Source organism: Thermobia domestica, chromosome 6 (assembly GCF_964235325.1).
Source record: "Thermobia domestica chromosome 6, izTheDome1.hap1.1, whole genome shotgun sequence".
NCBI lineage: Eukaryota > Metazoa > Arthropoda > Insecta > Zygentoma > Lepismatidae > Thermobia > Thermobia domestica.
In genome coordinates this window covers 251301354-251310527 of record NC_137459.1, presented here as the reverse complement: position 1 = coordinate 251310527, position 9174 = coordinate 251301354, and the positions used below count along the sequence as shown (strand labels likewise).

The 9174-nt window shown below is 34.1% G+C and overlaps 1 long non-coding RNA gene across 1 annotated transcript; it reads left to right on the top strand.

Annotated features, from left to right (window-relative positions):
* The first annotated feature begins 1411 nt into the window (after positions 1-1411).
* LOC145687779 (uncharacterized) lies at positions 1412-6945 on the top strand. The gene is made up of 2 exons (XR_014131758.1): positions 1412-1462; positions 6349-6945. It is a non-coding gene; the product is annotated as an uncharacterized LOC145687779 (long non-coding RNA).
* Positions 6946-9174: the final 2229 nt, after the last annotated feature.

Below are 9174 nucleotides of genomic sequence, written 5' to 3'. Positions count from 1 at the left end.
CTTACTACAATAATACTGAAGAAAAGTGTGAAATAATATATGTATTCAATATGTCTGAAAAAGTGTTTAGGAATACAATCTGTAGTGTGATGAGCTGAGGTAATGAACCAATAAAAAATTCTGTATGTTTTTTCTTCTGGAAAAAATAATGATATTTCACCATATATGTAAACAAACACTGTAAATGGGCAGAACGCATGTTGTGTTGTTACAATAAATAAATAAATAAATAAATTTTAGACACTATGTATTTACGAGTCTGACTCAAAGTTGTGGTTTCCGGTTAAAACATGATTTTGTACGTATTATCTGTTCAACTCTTGACCTTTAATTTAAATATTTTGTTATAGATGAAGCTCAAGTCTTGTACCATTTAATTCAAAACACATACACTGAAACCTAAACTAACACCCACTATATTCATTTAGATAATCCGCATCCAATCCAAAATAGACGAGTAATTACACACGAATGGTCGTTATCTAAGAAAGATATTTTTTTAGTACAAGCCTATGTTAGTGATGTGTGACAACCTTCGCTGAATACAAATTGGCTATGCAAGCCTTTTTCGTGGGAGATTATCAAGTTATTCTGCGATGCACGAACTTCGTGTTCATCGCCCTCTATCATCCTTGTTCTCCTTTAAGTGACTGTAGGACATTCAGTGTGTGTACATAATTTTACGAACTCATAGTGTGCTGAATTTTCACCATTTGTGAAATCTCGATACTACGTCAAGAACTTATTCTTGCAGGCAGTTAAATCTCTGTACTTCAATTTGAACTGCTCTCACTTTCTTTGAAGTCTCATTACGTTCTTGACCATGCAGGTCCAGCGCATACGCCATTGCTAAACTTGGGCGTCTATCTAATATCCACCTCTACTGTATCAAAGGTTTGAAAATGAAATGAAATCTTTGAGTTTTACGTCCCACGATTATGCCGGTTAGGCTAAAGGAGATCTGACTATTCAAAATTCCTCTGTGCTGTATCTTGGCAACAGACAATAAAATCGTATTTGATCAAACTTGGCATTCCCTGTTATTTAATGCCTCTTAACGCCTTTTAAATTTCTACCTCACTCATTACGAAATTATCTTACAAATTACCTCCGAAGTCTGCTGATAGTCAACCGTCGCTCCATTACGAAAACTGTCTCATTATTATTGGCTTCCTGTGAACTTAAACCTTACCATCATCCTGTGCCCTGCGAGTCCAGTCCCATCCCGCCTTCGTCGGTGAAAATTTCTGTGGGAGTGAAAACTTTGATCTCTAAAGGGAATTGGCAGTGTCATCAAGACCATCCGCTCGGGTTTTCCAGACTCCGCCTTGGGAACATTGACTCTCCTCGAGACAACTATTAGCGCCACGCCACGATCAATTTCAACATCACCTTAGGGACGATGCCATTACAAGCTTAGGTCACCTTATACTGTGATTCACACTCTTCCTTTATTTGTGAGGTGAGTGATGTAAATTTTTTGTTAATTGGAATGTGTCTTAAACTTTGTGTGTTCAATCATAGGATCATGCGCCAACTTGCGCCCACAACGGGTATCGTAAATATTTGATGTAAACGGTGACTCTCTTAATCTGATTGTTACCGATAAATATCTCATCCGTTCTTTTGTTTTATTTGACTTAACATTTATTACTAGGTTGATTCATTTTATTATGTTGTTGGTTAACTAAATGTTTGTGATTGACTAAGAATAGTCAGAGCCTGACCGTCTCTCTTTTGATTATATTTTATGGTTTGAGTAACTGTGTTATTATGTTAATTTTTTTCCATTGTGTTAATCTTGCCTAATTAATATTTTGTATATAAAGTGCCTAACCACTTGCTAATGAACTGAGCTGTCGTCCCACTACAAATGATTAATTCTCGGTACTAGCGTTTGCTGTTTTTTTTTTTTTTTTTTGCATTAGTGCTCAAATTAAACTCCACAAACACCGTGTGCGTGGGTTTTCTCGGGGTTCTCCCGTTTCCTCCCACTTTCTTCATTCCACCATTTCATTCATTAATCATCATCACCGTCTCCTTTAGCCTAACCGGCATAACCGTGGGACGTAAAACTGAAAGATTTCATTTTCATTTTCAAATTAAACTCCTTCCTGTTGGGCTTCACACAAACTGGTGAACCCCGGTGAGCCGCCACTATACCCTTGTGGTGTATATTTGTGTGACACCCATAAATCAATGCTAATTCGAAATCTCGTTAAATTATTGCTATGGTCTTAGTGATTAATTAATTATTGCTATTGGTATAATTAGACACTTATAAGTGACGTGTTCATTAACTTTATAAGACTGTATCCCCTGCGTTGTCGGCAGCTGTTCGAGCATGACTGACCACCTCTCCACCTTATCTAATTGGGGTCGAGCTGTGAGTCAACTCATGTCATTTAAGTTTACCTGTCAGGAGGTACTTCTAATAAAATTCCAATCAAACGATATTTTCATGGTTTTTACCTGTTTACGCCTTCAGTCTAATTTTGGCGACCTACGGGAGAGATAAGTGTTGCTGACAACCATCTGTGTATGTGACTTATGGAGAGATAGTTCCATAGGTGGGCTCAGCGGTTTTGCCATCCCGCTGTCGGCCACTACACTGAAGAGATGTAGAAGAAATTGAAAACCTCAAGAAAATTAAGTGAGATGTACATTTTATTAAACATTCTAGTAAGCAACCTTATATAATCGAAATTTTACTTGTATGGAATGGTTGTGTGTTAACAAACGAAACAATAAAATTCATCTTTCGTAAGTTGCAAATATTATATGATATACAAGCCAGGCAGTTCCATTTTGAGGTAGGTTGTTTCGAAGCAGGGTGAGAAATAATAAGGGAAACGCACCCCACACGAAACGTCTTCTTTTGCTAAGGTAAATGCAATTGTCATCGCTAACGAGATATATTCACACAAACAGTTACCACGACATATTTAATAAATTTCACCTCTGGAAAAAGAGGCTATAAGAACGGGCTGTGTCTTTCATCAAGTGTTAGAATTCAGTGCTGGACAGTCATACTCCATTAGAGTTCTGCAACTAGAGGAGCTACGGAGACCCCAGTAGTATTATTTATATTTGTAAATAAAGAGATTCCGACAATGTCAACTAATGGTTTTCCTAATTAGTTAAGAGGCTAGAGAAATCGATTGAGGTTAATTGACTAGCTGCGAAGAAAGTATGTCATGATTTCTAAACTTTTTTCCTGGAAAGGTTGAATAACAGATGTGAGAAGTGAATGACCGTTGATGCATGTTGTGTCCACGTACTTGCATGGACCATGTAGTATAGTGGTGTGCATTGGTTTCCAGGACCCCTCCAATCCATATAAAAACCCTTGATCCATATCCCTCATCCTTATTTTGTGATATCAGCATGCTTATACACAAAGTTTGAACATTATTACTTCTATTTGGTGAGTTTTTCGAAGTTTGACATCCTAGAGGTTACACGTAAGTTACTTTTGCTTCTTTTTAGGACTTGTTATTTTACTGTGTTTATGTATGAAAAGGAATAAGACGGTTTAGACTATTGAGAAAATAGTGGAATGATAATGTGAAAGGAACCGTGGGAACTTTGGGAAAAATTGTCTTGATATAATAATTATTTACGGTCTGATTGTACAAGCTCTGCTTTTCTGTTATATCGTTTTTTAATTAAAAACTCCTTGAAAAACAAAGGACTGGAGAAAGCAGGAGGAAACGGGAGTAGAGCGAGAAAACCAACAGTAACAAACATAATTTATATTATAAAACTAGTTAGTGAAACTTATATTTAACGAGTCTTAAAAAGATTAGTTGGTAATAAGGTAATATCATTGAAAAAAAATAGTTGGATGGGAGAACCCCGAGAAAATTTACGGGGCACAGTAGAACCATAACTTGTTGAAAATTATTTTATAGTCTTCTTATCTGAGAAAATAAATGCACCTACAGTTTAAGGTGGAATCCGAAAGAGGGTAATTGCTTCAGATCCCACTGGCACTACGTACAGCAAGGGTGTAAACACTGCGACTGTATGAGGCATGTGCCTATATTTTTGTACTACCCAAACTTTTAGCTATATTATTTTTAAAAGAGTTTGATTGGACTGATTTTTAAAAAAACAACAACAATCCGAACTGTAAAATTTCCACATAACCAGGGGGAAGATTTGAACCCGGACCACTTTACACCAAAGGTGTCAATGCAAGATTTAACTGTGGTATTATATTAGACGTAATTTAGGTTTTGAACTCGTGTCTTTTTAAGGTAGAAATACATACATTAAAACAGTAGCGTCTGCATGCCAAAAGGCGGAAACAAATATGCATTATTGTTACGTTAGGGGTACCCCACCCGCAATTAACGTAAGTTCCTCTGATTATTATATCTGGATAGTTGTTTTAAACAACCATTTATTTATTTATAATAAATTCTTCTCATAGCTTACATACCTGTACAGAGCGGGATAAAGTTTCTACCACGTTCAACGCGAAGCACAATTAACACTATACTGATTAGTCTGAAAATTCGCCACCAGGGCGCGCCAGCTATTAGCGGAAACGGCAGAACATAATACTTAATTAATTAATTATTATTGTTATCATTTTTTATGACAACAAACAATACGTAAAAATAAGAACCGATTCAGGAAAAGGATAAGATATAAAGCGAGCGTGCAAAAGAAAAAAGTGTGAAATGATCAAATCTTTAAGTTTTGCGTACCCCCATTCACATCAACGAAAACTGTGATTTTTTTTATTTTTTATTTTTATTTATTTATTTTTTTTTTTTTTTGCTTTTTTGAATGGTATTGAAAAAAATATATGAAAGTGGGAATATTACACATATGATGATTGATCGCAGTAAATTACAGAAATTCACAACATATTAAATTAAGAACTTTAATTATATGAAGCGAATGTTCTATTAGTACAACGGTTGTTATTAGGTAATTGTGTATTAATTAGTGTTAGGACTTGTGGCTGAATTGATTTAAGTTATTGTTTGCTTAGCAGTAATAATATTTCCTTGTTAATTCTCACAATATTTAAAATCAGAAAAAGTTCCGTTCGGAATCGAACCTAACGTCTTACGTGAAAGGGTTGAACTTTTATTAGCGGTTCACACAAAGTGTTTCAATAATTATGACGGAAATAATTTTGAATTATAGGAGTTTTACAACCGGGAAAGTTTTTAGGACTAACCAAATTTGAAAATGATATGAAGTCTTTAAGTTTTACATCCCACGTTTATGCTGGCTAGACTAAGGAAAATGAATGCTTGAGGGAAGTGAATGATGATGTAAGTTTGAAACGAGAGTACTACAAGAACATCCACAGATACGATGTTGTCCGCCATAAACTTATTTGGTGCGAGCTGGGATCGAACCAGGTATTCCACGCACCAGAGGTGAACGCTCTATCACTTAACCTGCGCGCTAGCAAGTTAATTTTGGGTTTAATGTAAGTTTTAACGCCAATGCTATATAAAGTTAGCTAAGATTGCCTTGGAACTGGTTTTCAGTTCAATAGCAAGGCCATATACATAATGACGGAAATAATAATAAAGGTTTAGCTAAGATTGCCTTGGAACCATTTTTAATATGGCGTAATGTTTAGCAGCAATGCTATATAAGACGGTACCTACTGATTAGCGCAAAACCAAATACAATTGAGCGCCAGCTGGGAATTGAAGTTAGGTCTTTAACGCAAAAGGAGTGCATGCTAGCCACTTACCTACAAATTGTCTGACTACTCTTCATATTTATGCAGTTATTAAAAACTTTATAAAACACAACAATTCTATATATCGCAACATTTATTAGCGGTAGGCATGCACGTTGCAGGACCGACGTCTATTAGCTTTGATTTCAGTATAACGTTCCGTTTAGCAGTGAGGTTACATAAGACATGATCCTATTAACGTTGTATGTGGAACATATAAACGCCCATTGGAAAACGAACTCGGAACTCCGAGAGCAAAGATATGTACGCTAATTGCTTACCAATGGAGAAGTCTGAATTGTGTTAAGAATATTATTGATTGATTTTGAGTTTACCAACAAGGGTATATGAGACGTGAATCCACAGATTAAGGTGGACGATAAGAACTTCCACACAAAATCAAACCAAGGTCCAACATATTAGTAAAGCTTTTTATGACAATTTAGCTTAGAGCTGTATATAGGTTTTGCAAGCTAAAGAAACTAATATTTTAATTTCGTACATGATTAGAATAACAGAAGTATTTTTGGTATTAGTTTCATATTATGAAAATAGTACAGTAATTATAATTTGTGCTATCATCTAGAATATATGTTGTACTAATAACACTTTTTTATCTTTTATTTTAGAAAGATGGAGTCGCAAGTACAAACTTCTACGGTAGACTGGTTAAATACATTGAATACCTTATTAGACGCTGTGGAAGGAAAAACGGAGAAAAGAAGAGGAGGTAAGATTTGAAAAGAAAAACAAACGTAAACGTTACCTCCCAGTGGTAAAACTGGTAACAGCACGGGCAACATCAACACCGGATGAAAAAATGCCATTGAAGCTAACAGCAGCAGGGGAACCAGCTAAAGAAAGACCAATGGAAGTACCAGCACTAGGGGAAGCAGTTGAAGTACCAGCACTAGGGGAAGCAGTTGAAGTACCAGCACCAGGGGAACCGCTTGAAGTACTAGCACCAAGAGAACTGGTAGAAGAAATAGTAACATTGGAAATGGTGGGGAATTTGAATAATATAGAGAAAGAATTGGAACTATATTTAAATGATGAAGATGACGAAGGGCTCGTGAAAACATATGAAAAATGCAAACTAGAGAAAATATGATACTATGAGACTAGCATATGAGACTAGAGAAAATAAAAATATTGAGAAAAACTAAAAGCAAGAATTCAAAAGTATTTGTAAAAAGTGTGAAAATAAATATGTGTTCTGATGATGTTGGGAATGGAAAAAAATCTGCTTTGCTTTCTTTGAATTTTATACCTCTTTTAAAACCTAACGTAATACCATTATTCCGCTTCTATTACTTTGATTGAGTAACTTAACAGTTCTGAGGTATTTTGATAATAGTGTGATGAAACATGCAATCGTCTTTCATATACTACAAAGTGTACTCTTACTTGAAAATTATGGTAAGTATGTTTGATGAATTTTGAGTTTCATTATTCTTTGAGTATCAAGGCTATTTTTTACATTTTCAGGATAATATTCCTCGTAAGAATTAATCCAAGACATATAACCTTTCACAGGGAATCCAATCCCCGGTCGTCCATACCAAAGGTTGGGGTACTAACCACTTATCCATGAAATTGGTTCACGAAAAATTAAATGTTAACTAAAAGCAAGATAGTTTGGAATATAATGATGTAAATTTTCAAAATTTTGTAGCTTTTAACATATCAAAATTGATAATGATGTATGTATATGCTTGTGAAACATTTGCTGTTTACTTTTGAAACAAGGAAAACATATACTCATAAGACGGATGAATGACTGAAATTTTATATTAATATTATGCATTAAACAGGGTTAGAATTTCAAAGTAGAAAAGTCAGTAGGTTAAATTATGTACTCAAAATGGACGAAAGTACAAACGCTTCCAAAATTTTAACCTCTAAATGAGAAAATAGAGCATTAGGAAGATCAGGGATGAGACGAATCTTGCAAAGTAGGAATACGTAGTATAAACTAGATCTAACGAAAGCTTTTTTCTTTTTTGTAAAGGCAGCAATGAACTTCCGGAACCCATAGAGTTAGCTAGTTATTCTGTTGTTATAAGAAAGTTTGGTGAAAATCAACAAAGTATAATTCTTTTTTAAAATGATAAGTGGTGCAAATTTTAGAAAACAAAACGTAAGATTACCTTTTAAATCCATGCATAAAAAGTATGAAACCTATTGGTTGCAGGAAAACTTGTTTTTAACTATGCGTTTCATACAAAGGTGCCGGTAAAATTTGCTCAATGCTGAAATGAGGTCATGACAATGTATATAAATACAACCGTTAAAAGGAAGAAAACACTATGTGTGTGAATTCTACTCATTTCTCGTTTCTAGTCATTGAAAAAAATAATTCCACTGTTTTACCTGGTAATTTTCTTCTGCGTATATGTGCATATACATGTAAATACAAATAAAAATAAAAAGAAAAGAAAACAAAAGAAAAGAAAAAATTCAATATTTAAAAACCACTTTATTTTGGAAACAAAAAACTGTTTCTACTTCCGCCCCTGCCTTTTTCCACGTACTGGTGAATAAAAAATGTCCGATCAAACAGTATACATTTGCCATTGCAATGAAAATGAAATAATCATTCAATGTTTATTAAAAACGTTCCATTTGTGGCAACCTAAGAGAAGAAGTTTGTTACTATGCAATGGTTGTTCAGAAAATTATAGGGAAAATATCAAACATGAATATATGGCGATTCACAAGGATAATGTAAAAGCAAATGTAATAAACTTAATCACTGATATCGAAATCCAAGACGATGTTTTGCGTCAGTTTCAAAAATCGCACAGTAAAACATTCACAAAACTACAGCAATTTTTCAATATTTATGAACAGACGATTGAAAATTATGAATTTATTAAAGAACTTATAAAAATATTCTTAGAAAAGGACTTTAAAAGGTATATACTAGAAACTATTGTTTATATGTAAAACTCAAAGTGCTAAAAAGTATAACGTGTGTCTTGATAGAACTATGTTTCAACCCTTATAGTGTTTGACATCATAAAACTGATATAACTGTTTAAATGTTTAGCGGGCAGTGCTGTGCAGTGGAACATTTCTTCTTGTGAATAGGAGGGTGTGGGTACATTTTGATGAAGTTACTATTTTATTAATATTTTAACTCCATCTGATAACAACTGATTGTTGCGGTGTCTAAAATGAATTGTGTACATTGTAAAATACTGAACAGTTCTTAATAAGAAGTAGGAGGAGAATGTGTAAATATTGTACATAAAAAAAGATAGAGTCTTCCTAAGACAATGATTGAGTAACAATCAATATACTAGTGAACCATAAATAAGTATTTATATATATTCTTAAAGGAGGTGATCAATAAATTGTATTAATAATAATATTGTCTTCAAATATGTAAGCAATGAAAATCAGAGGACAGAATTATAATTATACTGTTAACCCTATTCCAAGTATTTTAC